Source organism: Henckelia pumila, unplaced genomic scaffold (genome assembly GCF_033568475.1).
Source record: "Henckelia pumila isolate YLH828 unplaced genomic scaffold, ASM3356847v2 CTG_466, whole genome shotgun sequence".
NCBI lineage: Eukaryota > Viridiplantae > Streptophyta > Magnoliopsida > Lamiales > Gesneriaceae > Henckelia > Henckelia pumila.
Window position 1 is genome coordinate 6,144,126 of NW_027331833.1, and position 23,123 is coordinate 6,167,248.

Genomic DNA, 23,123 nt, shown 5'->3' on the forward strand with positions numbered 1-23,123 from the left:
AACACAATGAATCGAATGGACAAATGATCTAACAGATCTGATATATCGATGTTGAGTGTTCTTGAGTATGCTTCTTTGAGTGTAGAGTATTTGAGACTGATATATTTGAATTGAATGTGGATTTCTCTGTTCTCTCTGTTTTTTTCACTCGAATAAGCCGATGATATTTATATATATATTGATCCAATGATAATAAACGAATATATTAAATTCTTCATTTATTGTGTCTGCAATCAAGGAATGGGTTTTATTTAGTACGTCACATCTCTCATACTCAAAAAGAATGTTCAATAAATGAGCCATAAATGCTAGTCTGCGGCATTAAATTAAGTATACTATGAGATCAGAACGACTAATAAATGAGGTGCCTACTGAAGAGTAGACAACTGGGTTTTGTTCGAATAAGCGTTCTGAAACTATCTTCTAGTCAGCTGGACTAAGGCTACTGATTATGCGATAAGGCTTAGTTTGTATTCTTAGCCTACTGGTTTCTGATATTACTAGATTCAAGGACTTAGCATGTTGAGTTTGTTTTGTGTGCTCTTGATTACTACTGATTTTCTTGTCTATTGAAAGCATCTACTGCTACTGGTTATCATCACAAAAACTAAATTACTTAACAGGAGTCCCTGCTGAAAATCTTGACGAGTACCTATGTAGTGACCCTCACCATGATCACCTACTAATCAAGAGCTTAGGCATGCAATAAACTTAATTAAACATAATAAGAAAATAACCAGCGGAAACTAAATATTTTAAACAACCCAAGAGAAAGAAAACCAAAATTATTATACAACCATATCGAATACTATATCAACTAAAACCAAATACTACAGCCAACATCGGAACCTATGTCCACCACAACTGCTATCTCGCAACTACGGTCACCCTGAGCCTCCTGCTCCATCAAGTCTGAGGCCTGCCCCATGGAATAGGGTGTCCAAACCAAAAAATGGACGTGAGCATGAAACGCTCAGTACGAGATTATGAGTATACAAATACTATATATATGAGCATGAATGCAAGTGTACGGGTACCAAGACACTAGGTCAAGAATCTTGCTCACTGACACGAGCCCAGGTATATATCACTCTTTGCTGTCGCACCAGGAAATGACTCATATACATGTGTCCAACCATCCACTACACATATGGTGAGCGCTCTACTATCAACTATCCAAGGGTGCAAGCTCAATATGCTAATGCGTGAATCATAATATCATGACAAGTAATATGCTGATAAAATCATGACATATAAACAATGCAACACATAATACATGCATAATCAGTCTGAATATCTCAAACAGTACTTTCGTACCTTAATTCTACCAGGCAGGCTACACCAGCTCTATAATCCAAGCCTATAATCATGAGATTACTATATCACTAAAAAAATATCTAAAAGGCTTAACTAAGATAATAGATACTCCCAAACTATTTATAAGATCTCGAGTATACCTCTGTCAGTCGTCAGCCTTTTGCTGTCGAATGTCCCAGAACTTTGGCACTACTCCACTATAACTCCGGAGCACCTTGCCAACGCCCGGACCATGCCAAAGAAGGCTGGAAACTCTCAAGACTACTCAGAACACGAGAGAGAGGAAGTGAAAATTGTGTAAAAAACTGAATTTGGGATGTCCTATTTATAGACAGAGTTCGGAAGCTCCGGACTCCTCTTCTAATGCTCCGAACTTGCATGCAGTCCACGTTGCCGAAATGTAAAGATCGGAAGCTCCGATCTTCATCTTTGGAAGCTCTGAACTCCTGGGTGTCCGAGAAAGTTGACACGTCGATAATGCGCATGGCCTAACTATGATCAAAAGCTCCAATCGTACTTCGGACGTTCCGAACGTGTCATAGCTTCCAAACTCCTTCGCCCCTTCCGAACCCTTCGGACCCTCTGATCCCTTCAAGGCTTGGGTTCGGACCTTCCGAACCACCCGAGCACAAAATTGCTCCTTTACCATTTTTGGATATTCTGGAACCGATTTCTTGGTTCGTTTGACTTAATTATAATTCCTTAATTATGTTTTACTTGTTCCAAACATGTTTAGTCAAATTAATCTTGTAAAATGGGACCGGGTTACTACATTCTCCCCGACTGAAGATATTTTTGTCCTAAAAAAAAATCTCAAGTATGCAAACTAACACTAAATAGAGTATTCTTTTATTACCAAAGAAATTTTTAAAATATACAGCATGAAACCACAAAGTACAATCAGAATAATTCTGTATTCTCTAAATGCATGCGGCTCTCTAGTTCCCAAGTGGCTTATTTTGTTCCTCGACGCTGCTACTGAACTAGTACAAGAGGAATAATCTTATTACGCAACACCTTGTTCTTATGACACATGATACACAAGGATATCTTCACATACGTCAAATCTGTGTCCAGCTGTACCTCATACGGCTGAAATATGCGAGACTCATCTGCCACATACCTTCGCAATAGTGATACAAGGAACACATCATGGATACTAGACAGATACAATGGTAAGACAATCTGTAAGCTAAATCTCCAACACTATCTAAAATATCGAATGGACCAATGAACCTTGGAGATAGCTTCCCTTTGAGACCAAATATCAAAATCCTATGGAAAGGTGAAACTTTCAGGAACACTTTCTCACCAACCTGAAACTGCAAAGGCCTACTCTTGATATTAGCGTAACTAGACTGTCGATCCTGTGCAGTCTTAATCTGTTTCTTGATCTAACCATCAATATCAATAGCTTGTTGAACTAACTCTAGTCCTTCCACGTGTCGCTCCCCCACTTCTTCATATAATAGTGGAGTACAACATCGTTGTCTGTACAACGTCTCAAATGGTGTCATACCAATACTGCGGTGGTAGCTGTTTTTGTACGCGAATTCAATCAATGGAAATTGATCTTGCCAAGATGGACCAAAATCCATAGCACAAGATTGCAACATATCCTCAAGAGTACGTATAGTGCGCTCTGACTGAACATCAGTTTCTGTGTGATAAGAAGTACTCAAACTGAGTGTAGTACCCAAAGCACGCTAGAAACTTCCCTAGAATATAGAAGTAAACCAGGGGTCTCGATCATTGACAATGCTCACTATAATTCCATGGAATCGTACAATTTCATGAATGTATAGACGAGACATCCGATCAAAATTATAGTCTCTGTTATATGGAATGAAGTGTGCTGACTTGGTGAATCGATCAACCACAACCCAGATAGCATCACAATTCCTCGAGGATATTGGAAAATGGGTCACAAATTTCATCGTGATAAAGTCTCATTTCCACGCAGGAATAGGCAAACTTTGAAGTAATCATCCAGGTCGTTGGTGCTCTGTCTTAATCTATTGACACACTGTAGTGACTCGTACCCAAAATAAGTAATTAACTTGTCAATCATGATTAAATTGGGTAAAACTTGATTAAGGGATTTCCAAATAGGTCTATAGAGTTCAAAAAAGGATTCATAATGCTCAAATTGGTGAGGAGGGTCCCGAGTTAAGGGATAGATCGAAAGTTCCAAAGTACAATTTGGATGGTCCGAACTGCAAAGAGATCGGAAGCTATGTTGCGTTCGGAAGCAGCTCAGATCGGAATCTTCGGTCATCATTTGGAAGCTCCGATTGTGCCCAACCAGGTGTTGAAAAGTGATGTCAGCGTGATAACGTCATTGGGGGAGATCGGAAGCTCTGATATGGGTTTGGAAGTTTCGATCAGGCTGGCCAAACACTTGTCAAGAACTCGTTATACGTGGTGTTTGGAAGCCGATCGGAAGCTCCGATATTGGCCTATAAATAAGGGGTCCGAGAGCTCATTTTGGTGCACCTCTTCCACCTCTCTTCTCTTGTTTCCTAGTCCTTTTAGGCAATTCCTAGCCTTTTAGGCTTACCCGAGGAGTTGATGAGGCATTCCAAGACTCATAACGGAGCCATGTCTAGGAGTTGGGACTTCGACAGCAAAGGGCTGACGAAAAACGCAGGTATTACTTTGGATCTCTAAAAATATTAGGAAATATATAATAGCTTAGTTAAGACTTTTATATCAGTAATAGTGACTCAGATAATATTGACTTGTAGGCTTGGATCTAGACTTGTGGTCTTAGAGATTCAGGTGTTGAGCCACGTAAGTAGTGACCGAGATATCCGACATGATATATACAATTATATGTTGAATTTTTTGTTCCATTTTTTTTACTATTTTAGCACATGCATGATTATTCTAGATTGCATCTCTTTAGAGGTGGGTTGTGTGGGGAGGCTAGCCCCGGATTGTTTTGACTATCACCATGAGACTCCGTGACAACGGAGACTGACACTACGGTGATAGGGTGAAAATGTGGATGGACCCAGCGGAGTCGCTCTCCAGCCGGTACTGCATATTCATTTGGCGCCCCTGAGTAGACTGAGTTTTTACTGGGTTTTAAGTCATTCTTGCATCATATTTGTCTATATATCATTGCTTTAGTATTGAGCATATTTGCTTATGTCCGATATTTTCTGGACAACCTATTCGATGGAAAGGTCTCAGGTTGAGTAACGCTAGTGGAACGTGCTAGGTTGGAGATCATGGTCTCGGGATGCAGTGAGTTTTCCTTAGTTGTTAAGGATTTGATACATTGTTCTATTTGGTTGTATTCTATCGACTATATTTGGATTTATATTTTTTACCTTTCTGCTGTTAAATTTTGATTATGTTTTAATTAAGTTAAATGCATGCTTAATTAGTTTATGTTTAGTAGTGGATCCGGGTAGGGTCACTACATTTATTGATATCAGAGCATGCATAGGATACTCTTGGGATTTAGGTTTGGCTCTTTGGGATTTAATGTGTCTTAATCCTTTCAGATGGCTGATAGATAGCGTTGGACGTTGGGGTGTCGAGGAACCTACTAGACGTCAGCGAGCACATCTTCATCCTAGAGAAGGGAAATGACGATTCGAGCTACATAAGTTCGTTCAGATTGGGCATAAGTCTTTGGTGGGAGGCGAGACTCTTGAGGCTGCAGAGGATTGGCTTGAGCAGATGAAGCGTTGTTTCCATGATTTTTATTGTTTGGAGGAGCAGAATATGGAGGCCGATACTTTTCTGTTGGAGGGCTGAGCTCGTAAGTGGTGGAGATCTGCGTCTGCTCAGATTCTTCAGGAGCAAGGTTATGTTTTGTGGACTGATTTCTGCAGGTTGTTCCGTCAGTTTTATTTTCCTTCAGCCCTTTGTCAGGTGAAGACGATAGAGCTTCTTAATCTGAATCAGGGGACGATGTCCATTGATGAGTACTAGCAGAAGTTCATTCATCTACTTTCTTATTTTCCGCATATTGGTTCTAGTTCCGAGGCAAAGTACGACCATTTTCTTCAAGGTCTGAACCAGGAGATCTTTGACAGAGTGACATTTTGTGACGATCCTACGTCGTATGAAGGCTTGGTGAACCGTTGTTTCCAAGCAGAGATTAGTTTGAGGCGAGGGAAGGAGTTACAGGCTTCTCGACCTTCGAGTTCCTTGGGTCCGCGAGCCCAATATTTTAAGAAGTAGGGTGCTACTTCCTCTTTTTCTTCAGGATCCGACAATGTTTACCGCTTTGTCCATCAAAAGGATAGTCGTTGCGAGCAGTGTAAGATGAGACACCCTCCAAGCCAGTGTCTTTGTGCATCCGGTGCTTGTTTTCTCTGTGGTTAGATGAATCATTTGAAGAATGACTGTACTAACCTTATGGGAGAAGCGAGTGGTTCTGGTAGCGGTGGAGATTCTCAGGCTACCGTCCAGCAGCAGCATCGGTAGTCACAGTAGCAGCATCCTCAGACTTCTTCCCGTGGTCATTCTACTTTGCGGCCTCGTGACCAGGGGCAATTCTTTGCGCTGAACTAGGAGCAGGCTCAGGCTGATAGCGAGCGCATGATCGTAGGTACCTTTAGTTTGTGCGGTTTTCCTACATGCATTTTGATTGATACTGGTGCATCCCATTCTTTCATATCAGCTAGATTTGTTAATAGATTTATACTATTGTATGTTCTCTTAGACATATTTTTAGCTGTTTCGACTCCGATGGTTCAGGAGGAATTGGATAAGCATCTAGTGATAGGTTGTGTTTTGGGTTTTGAGGGTCATCAGTTGAGTGCTAACCTGATGATCTTAGCAATTGATGATTTCGATTGCATTATTGGGATCGACCTTTTGACTACCTATAGAGCTGTAGTGGATTGCTACCAGCGGTTTGTCCAATTTCTCCCTAAGGATGGGAATTCGTGGTATTTCTATAGTGAGGGAGCCCGACCCACGATGTCAGTGGTTTCTGCTCTGCAATTCTATCGTGCATTAGAGTTTGGCGAGGAAGGCTACCTTATCTGCGTGATTGATTCATACTTAGAGGGTTCAGACATTCTGGAGATATCAATGTTTCGAGAGTTTTTGGATGTGTTTCCTGACGAGATTCCAAGTTTGCCACATGTGCGAGAGGTAGAGTTCGGCATTGAGTTTTTGTAAGGTCCAAAAATTCCACTAGCTTAATCATGATTAAATTAATTGATTATATGAGTTATTGCATGTTATTTATAATATTTAATTGTTATGTGAAATTATGTGATTTATTGTAATGCCTGAAATGTTATGTGATATGCATGATTTTAAAGTTTTCAGGTTGGTATTAATTTTGGATCGTAGGGACGAGCCTAGCCTTGGGAAGAGTTAAGAAATATTTTTAAAATAAAGTTGATGGGATGCAGTGTATTTTATTTATTGAGAGAGTGTAAAATTTTAAAGGGGATTTAAAATTTTAACTAATGGGCCGAGTTAGGAGCCTCTTAGTCACAAAACGGTTTAAGCGTTTAGAATTTCTTCTCTTTTCTCTCATTTGAACGCTCTCTTTTTCTCTCAAATCTTTCTCACTCAAACGCTGCATCAAGACTAGGGTTCTTTAGAGGCTCGAGGCTAGATCGTCCTACCGCTCAGGTTAATTCCAATAAATCGATTCAGGCAAGTTTTTACTGTTTTGAAACTCATTCAAGAATATAGATATTTTTCAAGGTAAAACCCTAGGTGTTTGATTGATGATCTATGCATCGTTCTTGAAGAATTCATGAGTATGTTTCTTTATTGTGATACGTAAAGCATTCCTGATGTGTTTGGTCCTTGTTTATTGAGTTTTGAGTGATTTGAAGGCAAGAAATCAGATTTTTGGGCAAAATTTTGAAGGAAGGTTTTTGATGAAAGATTTTTTGAATTCTAGTTGTGTTTTGGTGTGTGTTATTTTAAACGTTTCATGATGTTAAATGGTATTTGGATAGAAAAGTGTTCCAAAACATTGTAGGCTTCAGAAAAAGTGCAAAAAAGATCAGATTTTATGAGAAGAGGGGCGACGGCGCGCCCGCGCAGCTTGAAGCGGTGCGGCCGCGCCTAAGCATCGCATGCCTGTGCACAGGCAGCGCGCCCGCACAGCTCTTGCGCAGGTTTGCGTGCGGGCTGCATGTGCAGCGCGGCCGCGCCGTATGTTCGCAGTTCCCACCCCATTTTACGAGTTTTTGAGTCCTAAAAATCATATTTTTAGTATTTTAATGTATTTTAATCATTTTTAAGAATGTTCATGAAAAAATATTAAAGTTTTCAAGGTTTGGGACGGACGGAATGCCTCACGTAGATCGGTCAAGTTATGTATTGCATGATTTTGTGATTTTCTCATGAAAGCTAAATTCTCATGAAATGTTTAGAAGTATTTTTAAGCATGTTAGCATCACGAAAAATTTTATGAGCATGATTTCATGATGTTACGATATTTATTGAAATGACATGATATGATAAGATGAATGTTATGTTGCATGGAAAATATTTTGATGATTTATGCATCTTGTGGTTATTATATGGGGTATGCACTTTGGGATGAGCTCCGAAGCGGCTATCCAAACATGGCTCATGGGATGGTTATACAGGGTATGCACTTCGGGATGAGCTCCGAAGCGGCTATCCAAAGAATGAAAGTTACGGGCGTAATGTCATATGCTTGTTGGTCAACAGGAAACTATGAATGACTCATTATGACGGTTGCCACACTAATCATACTTCAACACCTCAAATATTTTTATGTATGGATACATTTAAGTTATGTTTATTGCATGAAAGCTTAAGTTAATGTCTTCTCTTTTAAAGTTTAGAAAGATCATTTTTATGCAATATTCTTGCTGAGTCTTTAGACTCACTATACTTGAATGGTGCAGGTAACGATGATGTTGATGCGTGCATTGATGATTATGTGGGCGGACATGAAGAAGAGACAGGGGTCGGTCCAACGGGCAATGCATGAGTGCAAATGCTTTAGAATGGAAGATGTTTAAACATTTTAATTGATGAGAGGAAAAAAAATTTTGAATCTTATGTTGATGGCCATGTTTGGCAAAGACTTTTAAATGCTATTTCTTTATTGTACACTTTTAATACGCACTTTTTAATAAATAAGATGATGTTTCCACAAAGTTTTTATTTTCCAAAAAATTTAAGTATGTATGTTTGAGTAACGCTCCGATTCTGAAAATTGGGACGTTACAGTTTTTGCCAGGCACAATGTCGATTTTTAGAGCACCTTATAGTCTGTCTCCATCAGAGATGAGATTTTTTCATAAACAGTTGCAGGATCTTCTTGATAAGGGCTACATTCGACCCAGTCTTTCACCTTGGGGAGCTCCAGTACTATTTGTCAAGAAGCAGTATGGTTTGATGCGTCTTTGCATAGACTACTGCCAACTGAACCAAGTGACTGTTAAGAACAAGTATCCTCTTCCTCGGATAGATGATCTATTTGATCAGCTTCAGGGGACGTCTATGTATTCCAAGATTGATATGCGATAAGGTTTCCATCAGTTTTGAGTCAGAGATGAGGACATTTCTAAGACAATGTTTCGCACACAGTATGGTCACTATGAGTTTCTAATGATGCCGTTTGGATTGACTAATGCTCTTGCTGTCTTCATGGACTTGATGAATAGGGTCTTCCGTGATTTCTTGGATAATTTCATGGTAGTGTTCATCCATGACATCTTGGTGTATTCTCGCAGTGTTAAAGAGCATGTTTTTCATTTCCGTTCTGTTTTGCAGATATTGAGTGAGCGACAGTTGAACTCTAAACTCATTAAGTGCGATTTCTGGATTGATCAAGTTGTCTTTCTTTGTCATGTGATTTCTCGATATGGTGTGGAATTTGATCCTAGCAAGACAGAGTCTATTCTAAATTGGTCGCGTCCGACGATAGCTTCGGAGATCCATAGTTTCTTGGGTTGGCAGGATACTACTGAATGTTTGTGGAGGATTTATCTCAGATAGCCAGGCCTTTGATACAATTGATGAAAAAGGATGTTTCTTTCGTTTGTTCAGCAGAGTGCGAAGAGATTTTCCGCGATTTGCAATGTCGTTTGACGACAACTGCAGTGCTAGAAATGCCGTCTAGATCTGGTGGTTTCATAGTCTACACTGATGCTTCTCTCCAGGGTTTGGGGTATGTGTTGACTCAGAATGGGCATGTGATTGCCTATGCCTCCAGATAGCTGAAGACTCATGAAGATAATTATCTCGTACATGATTTGGAGCTTGCAACCATTGTCTTTGTTCTTAAGATTTGGCGTCATTATTTGTACGGTGAAAGATTTGAGATCTTCACAGATCATAAGAGTTTGAAATATTTGTTCACTCAGGCTGAGTTGAACATGAGACAGCTTCGGTGGATGGATTTGTTGAAAGACTATGACTGTAAAATCAAGTATCATCCAGGCTCTTTGAATCCGGTTGCTGATGAGCTTAGTCGCAAAGTACAAGTAATTTCTCTTCGTACCAGTGCAGTTTCGCGAGTAATAGAGGAGTGTTGTTCCTTGGGTTTCACTTTTCATCATAATAAGAAGTAGCAGGGAATTCACATTTCTTCATTGCTTTTCGAACCCGCTTTGTATAATCGGATTAAAGAGGCACAAATTGCCGATCCAAAGACTCAAAAGTTAGCACGATTGGATCAAGATGTGAATACTTTGGGTTTCCATCTCCATGTTGATGGGTTGTTGTGTCTTTCCGATCGTGTGATAGTTCCTGATGATTCCACACTGAGGGATGAGATCTTGTCGCAGGCTCATCGTAGTAGATTCTTCATTCATCCAGGCAGTATGAAGATGCATAAAGATCTACGGACGAGATTTTGGTGGAAAGTAATGAAGCGCAGCGTGTATCAGTTCATGACTCGATGACTTGTGTGTCAACAGTTCAAGGCAGAATTTCGACGACCCGGTGGTTTGCTTCAGAGTTTAGATATTTTTTAGTGGAAGTGGGATCATGTGACGATGGATTTTGTCACCCATTTGTCGTTGTCTTCCAGGAAATGTGATGCAGTTTGGGTTGTTGTTGATCGATTGTTGAATTCCGCGCATTTTCTTCCGTATAATCAGGATTTCACTTTTGATCGGATGGCATGGTTGTATGTGCAAGAGATTGTTCATTTGCTTGGGATTCTGCTGAGCATCGTTAGCGACAGAGATCCGAGGTTTACCTTTAGGTTTTGGGGTAGCTTCCAGCGTTCTCTTGGTACTACTATGAGCTTGAGTACAGCTTATCATCCGGAGACCTATGGACAGACTGAGAGAAAGATTCGTACTCCTGAGTATATGCTTAGAGCTACGGTGATGGATTTTGGTCCAGCTTGGCATGACCATCTGGCATTGGTTGAGTTTGCGTATAATAATAGCTACCATCGCAGTATCGGCATGGCACCGTTCAAGGCTCTATATGGACGCCGCTGTCTTACACCTTTGTTTTGGGACGAGATTGGCGAGAGTCAGGTTGAAGGTCCGGAGTTAGTCCAAATATTACTGATGCGGTAGAGTTGATCAGACTGAGGATCAAGGCTGCCCAAGATCGACATGATAGTTACGCTAACACGCATCGTAGACCATTGTAGTCCAAGCAAGGAGAGCGTGTTTTTCTGATGGTTTCACCTTTTTGGAAAGTGATGAGGTTTGGGCTTAAGGTCAAGTTATCGTCGAGATTCATAGATGTGACCTATCATTTAGCGTTGCCACCTTATCTTTCTGGCTTTCATGATGTGTTCTACGTGTCCTTGTTGAGGCATTATGTTGCAGATGAGTCGCATGTGTTTCATCCGACAGAGGTTCAGTTAGATTAGGATATTTCGTACGTGGAGATACCTCTTAGGATCCTTGACAGAAAGGAGAAAGTACTTCATAATAAGCACATACCGTTAGTTATGGTTCAGTTGTAGCACAGAGGTACCGAGAAATTGACTTAGGAGTTAGAGAGCCAGATGCGTGCAAAGAATCCAGAGTTGTTTTGAGTCTTGTATTTTCTTTTTGATTGTGTTATAATATTTGAGAATCAGGTGTAATAAAGAACTCTTTTGGTTTGTATGCTTTATTCCTCAAGCTTACATTTCAAGGACGAAATTTCTTAAGTGAGGGAGAATGTAGTAACCCGTACCCAAAATAAGTAATTAACTTTGCAATCATGATTAAATTGGGTAAATAGAGTTCAAAAATGAATTCAGAACGCTCATAGTGGTCTGGATGGTTCCGAGTTAAGGGATAGATCGAAAGTTCAAAAAGTACAGTTTGGGTGGTATCGAAAGCTTTGTTGCGTTTGGAAGCAGCTGAGATTGGAACATCCGATCGTGTCTAGCTAGGTGTCCAAGACTGATGTCGTGTGATGACATCATTGGGGGATATCAGAAGCTCCGATCAGGGTTTGAAAGTTCAGATCAGGCTGGCCAGACACTTGTCAAGAACTCGTTACACGTGGCATTTGGAAGCCGATCGGAAGCTCCGATCTTGGCCTATAAATAAGGGGTTTGAGAGCTCATTTTGGTTCACCTCTTCCACCTCTCTTCTCTTGTTTCCTAGTCTATTTAGGCGATTCGTATCCTTCTAGGCTTACCCCAGGAGTTGGCGAGGCGATCCAAGAGTCGTAGCGGAGCTGTGTCCAGGTGTTGGGACTTCGACAGCAAAGGGCTGACGACGGACGAATGTATAACTTTGGATCCCTAAAAATATTATAAAGTATGTAATAACTTAAGGCTTTTAGAGAATTAATAGTGACTCGGATAATATTGACTTGTACGCTTGGATCTAGACTTGTGGTCTTAGAGATTTAGGTGTTGAGGTATGTAAGTACTGACCGAGATAGTCGACATGATATATACACTTCTATGTTGCATTTCATGTGCCATGTTTTACTGTTTTAGCACATGCATGATTATTCTAGACTACATATTTTTAGAGGTGGGTCGTGTGGGGAGGCTCAGCCCCGTATTGTTTTGTCTATCACCGAGAGACGCTGCGATGGTGGAGACTAATGCAACGGTCATAGGGTGAGTATGTGGATGTACCCCACAGAGTCGTTCTCCATCCGGTACTGCATATTCGTTTGGCGCCCCTGAGCATATTTTACTGGGTTTTAATTCATTCTTGCATCATATTTTTCTATATATAACTGCATTCGTATTGAGCGTAGTCGCTCATATCCGATATTTTTTGTATTTTCTGGACACCCTCTTCGATGGAGCATGTCTCAGGTTGAGTGACGCCAGTGGACCGCAACAGGTTGGAGACCAGGGGCTCGGGTTGCAGTGAGTCTTCTTTAGTTGTTAAGGATTTGATATACTGTTCCATTTGGTTGTATTATACAGCGTTTAATTATGGGTTTTTGTGTCGGTTATATTCTGTCGACTGTATTTGGATTAAGATTCTTTACATTTTTGCTGTTAAATTCTGATTATGTTAATTAATATAAATACACGCTTAATTAGTTTTGTATTAGTAGCGGATCCGGGTAGGGTCGCTACCCACACCAAACATCTGGAAACATACTGGTACACATTATGCTTCATTCCCTTCCACCTGAACCGAGTTCTCAAATCCTTGTACATCCTTGGTACGATGCGCTTGAGATAGAATCTCTTTTCTCAAAATATCATCCTCGATCAGGTACCATAATACGACCTGACAAACACAGAAAACCATCTGACTAGTAGTGAAATCCAGACGTATTGTCATCGTTGGCTAACCAAGCCAAACATTGAGTCTTCGGATCGGTCATTTGAGCATCTCGAATCCGAGAATACAAGGCTGGATCAGATAAAATTGAAAACATCTAAATACTCCTCATACCTTTCTTGTTCTTGAAGGTATATCCCGAAGAACAATAATAGTGAATTATACTGGAAACGAGACAAGTCTGAAGTGCAGATACTCGCACCTTGCGGCTCAAAGCATCCGCGATGAGATTAGTAGCTCTTGGATGATATTTAATCTCATAATCATAATCTTTCAATAAATCCATCCAACGACGATGTCTCATGTTCAACTCCGCCTGAGTGAACAAATATTTGAGACTCTTATGATCTGCAAAGATTTCAAATTTTTCGCCATATAAATAATGACGCTAGATCTTCAAGGCAAAAACAATAGCACTAACTCAAGATCATGCACTGGATAATTATCCTCGTGAACTTTTAGTTGTCTAGAAGCGTATGCGATCACATGCCTATTCTGAGTTAGAATGCAACCTAACCCTTGCAAAGAGGCATCAGTATACACCATATACCCTCCAGATTCAGACGGTAATGCCAAGACAGGCGCATAAGTCAACGATCAACAAAGTTCATAGAAATTCTCTTCACATTCTGAAGACCACTCAAAAGCTACGTCCTTTCGAGTAAGTTGCGTCAAGGGTCGAGCTAGCTGCGAGAAATTTGCAATGAAAGAACGATAATATCCTACCATACCCAGAAAACTACGGATCTCAGCCACCGTCATCGGATGGGACCAATTCAATACAACATCGATCTTGCTCGGATCCACTGCAACTCCTTCCTTGGATATAATGTGGCCAATAAATACCACCTAATTGAGCCAGAATTCGCACTTACTCAGCTTCGCATACAATTGCTTCTCTCGAAGAGTCTGCAACACAAGTCTCAGATGATATGCATGTTCATTCACGTCACGTGAATAAACCAAGATGTTTTCAATAAAGACAACCATGAACTTATCCAGAAATTCTCGAAACACCAATTCATCAAATCCATAAATACAGCAGGTGAAATAGTCAGCCAAAATGGAAGTATTAGAAAATCATAATTCTTGTATCTAGACCTGAATGCAGTCTTGTCTATATCCTGATCCTTAACTCGCATCTGGTGATATCTAGATCTTAAGTCAATCTTGGAGTAAATTGAAGTACCCTGAAACTGATCAAATAAATTATCTATACGAGGCAAAGGATACTTATTGATGGTCACGCGATTCAACTATCGGTAGTCAATACAAAGTCGCATAGACCCATCTTTCTTCTTCACAAAGAGAGCAGTTGCTCCCCACGATGACACGCTAGGATGAATATAACCATTGTCAAAAATATCTTGCAATTGAAGTTTCAACTCACGTATCTCTGACGGAGCCAGATGATACGGTTCTCGCGAAATGAGTGAAGTCCCTGGCACTAGCTCAATGTCAAACTCTACTTCCCGAATAGGAGGAAAACCCAGAATCTCATCAGAAAAAACATCTGAAAATTCATTAACTACTAGTAGATCCCATATACCAACACTTCCAATGGACAAATCAATCGCATAGATGAGGTAGCCTTCTCCGACAGACTCCAGAGCTCGAAAGGCTCTCAAAGCAGACACCAAAGGCATCGGAGGTCGCGCTCCCTCACCATAGCAAAACCAGCTATCATCCCAATCGGATGAAATCGCACCAATCTCTGGTAACAGTCCACTAAAGCTTGGTATGAGGTCAGCATATCTATACCCAATATGCAATCAAAATCCTCTATTGATAAAACCATGAGATTTTCTGTTAGAACATTACATTCAAACTCCAACGGACAACCTAACTCTAGACGTTTAGCCAACACGGACTGACCCGTAGGTGTAGAAACAGAAAGTACTACGTCTAGGGTAATGTGAGGTAACTTATGTTGCTTAAAAAAACGTGCAGATACGAAAAAATTAGATGCACCAGTATTAATAAGCACAAAAGCAGGTATTCCACATAAAAGAAATGTACTCGCTATAATTTTCTCATTCTTCTATATAGCCTGAGCATGCCTTAATGCAAACACCTGACTCGAAGTACGAGGTCGTAGGTTAGAACTCCCCGCTGCTTGTCTTGGAGGCCTCTGCTGAATGGTAGTTTGGGATCCAGAACCAGAACCTACTCCCCCGATCTGTAGACAATCTCTCTTAAAATGACCCATCTCCCCAAAATGGAAACAATCTCCTGCAGCCTTCCTGTACTTGTCAGATGGATGATTCTTACCACAATGGTCACACTGACCCTTTTTTCCAAAACGTATCACTCCCCCAGATCCCAAGGAAGAAGAAAAAGCAAACTTCTTAAAAGACTGAGCATGAGGACACAAAGATCCAGAAGATCAAGCAGAAGCAAGAGATCTCCCCCATCTCAAACTAAGCTCGGCCTGGCGACATCTATTAATAAGCCCCTCATAGGATGTCAGATCATCGCAAACAACAACACGATAAAAGATCTCTTGATTAAGGCCTTGGAGAAAATGATCAAAATTGGCCTCGGAACTCGAATGAATATGCGAAAAATGCGACAAAGACTCGAAAAACTTCTACTGATACTCATCAACAGTCATATTCCCTTGTTTCAAATTCAGCAATTCAATGGACTTGGCTTGACGGAGAGTAGGCGAAAAATACAACTTCATGAAAGCCGTGCAAAAATATGTCCAACTGACTCTACCGTGCTCCTGCATTATCGGGGTAGCCACATATTTCCACCACTTCTTGGCACGTCCCTCCATAAGAAAATTGATTGCCTCCAGACGCTGCTCATCGGTGTTACGGGAAACACGGAAACATCCTTCCATCCTCTCTTGCCAGTCCTCTGCAACCTCAGCTGACTCTCCTCCAATTATTGGCTTTGGACCCATCTGAAGGAACTTATGAATATCAAAACGATGACGCCCATCATGGTGATGACCCTCATGGTGTCGCTGTCAAGGCTCTCGATGACGTCTCTGATCATTAGCATCGCCCCAACGATCCACACTACCATGGATACTCTCGTCATAATATCCCGCCATCTACAGGACGAATCAAAAGTTAATCCCAAGGCAAAAATCTAAATCCCAAGATTTTTATGCATTCTCTAATACTATAAATGTAGTGACCCGCACCGTGATCACCTACTAATCAAGAGCTTAGGCATGCAATAAACTTAATTAAACATAATCAAAAAATAACCAGTGGAAACAAAATAGTTTAAACAACCCAATAGAAATAAATCCAAAATTATTATACAACCATATCGAATACTGTGTCAAATCAAACCAAATACTATAGCCAACACTGGAACCTATGTCCACCACTGCTGCAATCTCGCAACTATGATATCCTTAAGCCTCCTGCTCCATCAAGTTTGAGACGTGTCCCATGCAATAGGGTGTCCAAACCAAAACACGGACGTGAGCATGAAACGCTCAGTACGAGAGTATGAGTATACAGATACTATATAAACATGAATGCAAGTGTACGAGTACCAAGACACTAGGTCAAGAATCCTGCTCACTGATTCGGGCCCCAAGTATGTAGCACTCTGTACCGTCACACCAGGAGGTGGCTCATATACCCAATGTCAATATAGGTGACCTGACATGAGTTCACGTATCAAACCTTCTACGACACGTAGGGTGAGCTCCTTACTACTTTCTAAAAGGTAAAAGCTCAATATGTTAATGCATGAAGCATAATATCATGACAGGTAATATGCAGATAAAATCATGTCATATAAACAATGCAACACATAATACATGCATACTCAGTTTAGATATCTCGAACAGTACTTTCGTATCTTAATTCTACTAGGCAGGCTACACCAGCTCTATAGTCCAAGCCTATATTCATGATATTACTATATCACTAAACAATATCTAAAAGCCTTAACTAAGCTAATAGATACTCCCAAACTATTTATAGGATCTCGAGTATACCTCTGTCCATCGTCAGCCCTTTGCTGTCGAATGCCCCAGAACTAGGGCACTACTCCTCTATAACTCCGAAGAACCTTGTCAATGCCCGGACCACTCCAAAGAATTTTGGAAACCCTCAAAACTACTCAGGACACGAGAGAGAGGAAGTAAAAATGGTGTACAAAACTGAATCTCGGATGCCTTTTTTATAGACAGCGTTTGAAAGCTCCGAACTCCTCTTCGGAAGCTCCGAACTCGCATGCAGTCCACGTTGCATAAATGCAAAGATCGGAAGCTTCGAACTCCTGCGTGTCCAAGCAAGTTGGCACGTTGATAATGCGTATGGCCTAAGTACGATCGAAGCGCGTATAGCCTAACTACGATCGGAAGCTCCGATCGTACTTCGGACATTCTGAACGTGCCCTAGCTTCCAAACTCATTCACCCCTTCCGAGCCCTTTAGACCATACGACCCCTTCAAGGCTTGAGTCCTGACCTTTCAAACCACCCGAGCCCCAACTTGCTCCTTTACCATTTTTGGATGTTCTGGACCCGATTTCTTGGCCCGTTTGACTTAATTAAAATCTCTTAATTATGTTTTACTTGTTCCAAACACGTTTAGTCAAATTAATCTTATAAAATAAAACCGGGTTACTACAACCTATGTATGGGTGAATAAACTGCCAAAAAGTGTCTTTTCAAGTTCTGCGAATACCTGGTTGAACTCTTTGGTGATTGATACTTGAGAAGGCCAAATGTTGATGATGTTCAGATTATTTTTAAATGCATGATGAGAGGCACGAATTCCTTGGCATGTTGGGCTGCCTTGATTGTATGCACTGGAAATGAACAAATTGTCCAGTTGCTTGGAAAGTTCAATTTACTAGAGGGCATGGGTCACCAAAAATCGTTCTTGAAGCGGTCACGTCTCAATACTTGTGGATATGACATGCATTCTTTGGAGTTGCTGGTTCACGTAATGATATTAACATGCATGTTGTACGAATCTCTCATATTCAATAATGTCTTGCAAGGAAATGCGCCATAGATTAATTTCTCGATGAACGACACTCAATATATGAAGAGATATTATCTAAAAAATTGAATATATCCAAAATTGGCTACTGTCGTGAAGGATTTTCTTGGTCTGGATGAAACGACTCACTACTCTACTTATATAAATGAATACATAAAAATGCAGATTTTAAAAAAAATTTGGCATGACCTATATATTTATATTAAAACTCACCTGTCATAGACAACAACCTAAAAATACAACCAATAACACAGAGAGACAAGACCGAGAAAAAAAATGAACGAGAATCTAAAGAAAGAGATACGACATTTCAAACACCCAAAGATTTAACAATTTAATATTTTCATTCCAACAACAAAATCTAAAGATTATTACATTTACATTTACTCAACAAACAAAATAACTACTTCTAAACATTTAAGTTTGAATAAACTATGCGGATGACTATCATAGGTCGGAGGGATGTACCGTGCCCGCATCGCAGTCCACTCGAGAGTCATGCCCCTCGATCTCAACAAAGTCTAACCTGCACCAAGCATAGTAGTGAGCCTAAAAACTCAACAAGATTGTACTATGAATAACAAGGGTTCAAAATACATGCATCATACTAAAAATAATAATAAGTATACGATGAACTCACCCAAATGAATCCACGACTCATGCCTGAAGTAGAAACTTTACAATAAGCAATGAAAACATGACATTCATGAACATTTCCTTTTTAATTATCTTGTGAATTTAGATCCTCGATTGTGGCTATGGTTTTGATCGATCAATTGCTATAGTACTATGCCGACAAGGATACCGAGATCTCTCCCGATAGCACATTTCCCCTCTGAATTGGTAGGGAATCCGAGATTTCTCCCGACCTCGTACTACACGTTGGGTTGGTAAGGAAGCCAAGATTTCTCCCGACCTCGTATTACACGTCTAGTTGGTAGGGATGCCAAGATTTCTCCCGACCTCGTACTACGCGTCTGGTTAGTATGGAAGCCGAGATGTCTCTTGACCTCATACTACACGTCTAATTTTGACAAGTGAGCCAGGGAATCCTCCGACCCATCATTGCACGTGTAACTCACAACCAACTCACTTCATTCATTTACTTTGCATTAAATTTAACATTTTCACATTTAACTTTTCATCTTTTCACATTTTCATCATTTATACTTTGGGACTAGAACATAAATAATTTGAAGTTAACTCACGCGAAGGATAATGACATCAAATGTAAAGACACAAATCAGAGTGATAATATAAAATTTGAATTATGGATAAATGACGTGTAGGTGGCCCCCACTAAATTTATAGACATCCCAATAATCACTTAGACTTAACCCCACAATGAGTCGACACAGGTATTCGGTGCGTACGGCTCATAAACTAGCCCATTCTTATCCAAATGACCTTCATTCGAACCGAAACCTCATACACACCTTAAATCACCCCTAGGATCAGTCTATAACATTTAATGCAAGCCGAGCAGCCCGATCAATTTAGGTTTCCAAACAACCCTAAACTTCCCGAAAATCTTCTCTAGACACTTCAACTTAAACCAACCCTTTTTCTACCCTAAACTTGCGCGAATTAAGCCCAATTTTAACCGACACAACCCCAACATCATACAAATTAATAAGGGTCAAGTCATACCCTATCCAGGTCTCTAAAATGTCAAGATCAGAACTCATTTCTAAAGGCAAACCGTATAGAACAAGAAAAATCTGCTCTATCCCTTCAATATCTAAAACCTTCAAAACATTTTCCTTAATGACTACTCCACAATTCAATAATATAGCTTCACCCGATGCTAGCTCAAATCAAGGTTTAACCCGACAAGCTTCACCCGATCAATCCAATCGCCACAACCAAGCTCCTATCCTAATTTCCTCCAACTCCTGCCCTTAACATATATCAAATACACTATGAAGACCACATTTACACCTTTATAAATCAACATGGACAACCCCTTTATACATCCATCCATTACATCAAAATTTAAGTTCAATTGCCCACAATGTCAAGCCAATTTTGTAACTTTTCAACATATAGCTTCAAGGATATAATATAACATGACATATAACTCATATTCACCCACTTATACATGCAATAGGATCAAAATTAGGCCATAAGAAATTTGATTTTGTCTTAAAATTTTTGAAAGGTTCAAATCCAATGCAAGTTTCTATCTCAATGCAATCCACAACACATTCTAGCAATAAGGAGATGAAATTTTCGAAATCAACAAGTCATCCCTACTGATTTTCTGAATAAAAACGTCCTTACACATATAATGTTGTAAAAATTTGAAATAAATCATGATTTGAGCAAAGAAAATACTATCCTATGCTTGGTGTTTGAAAGGAGTACAAATCTTGCCTCAAATTAAAAAATAATAAGGAAAGGAAGGGAGTGGGGCTGCTGGTTCAACACGTTCAGGAGCTGAAGAGACTTCCTAGGGGCGGCTCCAAGGCGGCTCGTGGTGGGAGGTGGTCGCAAGTGGCCGGAGATGAAGATTGGATGGTGGCCGATGGGTTTAATTGCCTTGAAGAAAAAGAAGTGAGGCGGCTTGTGTGATGATTTGGGGGCTAGGGTTTGCTTCTATTATTTGTTTTAGGGATATAATAGTGTGTATATATATATGTGTGTATGTATGTATGTATGTATGTATGTATGTATGTATGTATATGTAGGTGTGTGAGTGGAGGGAATTAAAAGTGCTACTACACTTATAAAAGTGTCATTCCTACTATTACAACTTTTACTCTTCAATTTTTTGCACCTATTTTAATTTATAAGTTTAAAATTCCTAAAATTAAATATCAGAATAGAATTTTTCTAGTCCGGGTTCGAAAAAGGCTAATTTTAAGAAATATTAAAAATTATGTTCAATAATGCACTTACGCGATTTTTGGCACCCAGAAATTTTAAAAATAAAAATCCCTTTTTATTTTCATCAACTCTCATAAATTTTTAGCACTCAAAATTAAAATTTAAGGTTTTACCACCAAGTCCACCATCACCGTGTGCCGAAGCCGGAAGTCGCCGAACTCAAGAATCTCAAGAGTAATTAACTTAATAATTAAACAAATAAACATTTGAAAAAATTTATTCACTAATTTAGAAATTAAAATCAAAAATTTAAATATTTTGATACCACGACAATAATTAAAATATTTAAATAATAAACAGAACGATTAAAATAATTTAAACAAAATAGAGTAACGTTTAACAGTCATTTAAATAAATGCACAAGCGGAGTAAAAACCTTTAAAACAACTAGGACAATTAAAACCATTTAAATAAATAAGCTAGAAATTTAAAATGATTTAAAATAACTAATCCTAAACTTAAGTTATTTAAAATAAATAAGTTGGACAATCAAAATATTTAAATAAATATAGCTAAACATTTAAAATTATTTAAATAACTATCCAATAAACTTAAGTTATTTTAAATAAATAAGCGGGATAGTTAAGTTCATTTAAATAAATAAAATAAATAATTAAAATCATTTAAATATGCAAGCTTAAACCTTTAAAATATTTAAAACAATTAAGTTGTACAATAAAAATCATTTTGACAAATAAACTTAAATAATTAAAAGCATTAATTAAATAGTTAGTACGATAAAAATCATTTGAATAAATAATTAATATTTTATTAACAAATAATTCAGATAAAGAATTTAAATTGATTAAACTTAAAAATAATAATCATAATAATTATTTAATTTAATGCATGCGATTTAGTAGATTGGATTTTAGGTGCTACACTGGAGGTCCCAAAGAGGAATTTTTTTAAAGAATGACAAGAGTCTGCAAGAAAAGATATAGAACGGGCATTTGGGGTGCTCCAATCTTGATGGGCGATAGTCAGAGGTACATCTCGTTATTGGTACAGGAAAAAGTTAAAAACAAATTATGTTAGCATGTATTATTTTATATAACATGATCGTTAAAGATGAGGGATGTCACGTGACAAATTGGCACAATTACGATGAAGGTTACGAACCCGCACAGCATGTCCATCGCTCAAACCGAGGATTTCAGGATTATCTTCGGACAAATTCTGAACTATGTGACACTCAAGCGAATCACCAACTTCGTGCCGACTTAGTTGAACATATTTGGGGACAATACAACAATCTGTTAATTAGTATTTTATATATTTAAAAACGTTTAAATTATACGTTGTTTTTAATTTTATGAAAGTGTGATTTTTTTTCTATGTTGTATTGTTTCATTTTAAATTTATAATAAAATTTTATTTAAATAAATGACACTCGTAAAATAAGAAGAAAAAAATTTAAATAATGAATATATTTAAAATAATTGATAGGATCGGTTTGGGTGGGTTGTTACTCTCTGCTCAACAGGTGAAATGAGGTCGACTAAAAGATTGAAATTGTTTAAAATGGCTCGAATGGTTGTGTGTGAGTGTTTGACAAAAACTAAATAACACAAGAATTTGTTTTAGGATATTCGGAGCTCAATCTCCTACGTCACCCCTAGGGGCGGAGCTAAGATATTAGGTCAGTATAGACAACAATATGCAACAACAAAATATAAAAGTTAATTTATAATCATAAAACATCACAAAATAATTTTCTTACAATTGTTCTTTTCGAGTCTTCATATTTTGAAACCATACAGTAGCTTCATTATCAATGGTTAGAAATATATTTTTCTCTACATAGACAATGAGACTATGATTCATCCAATCATCACTCATTCGATTGTGCAACCTGTCTTTCACAATTTTCATTACCAAACTCTACTAATTTCATTATTAATTGAAATTCAAATCTATTTTAATCAATTTAATCAAGACATCAAGGGAATCATGTCATTTAGTTCAGTCCATTTAATCAATTCAAGGCCAGAAAACTCAAGGGAATTATAACATTATTATATATAAAACAGACGTAGATTATATAAAATTTATATATATGTTTTCAAATTTGTTTTCAAATACAAAAATCCAAAGTTTGAGTATTATTATTTTTGGAAAATAAAAAATCCATTTAATCAATTCAACTATTTAAGACCTCCAGAGAACTCAAATGAATTCGAAAAATCGAATGATTTAACTCCAAACAAGAGTTTCAATTTGAAACTTGATCGCTCATT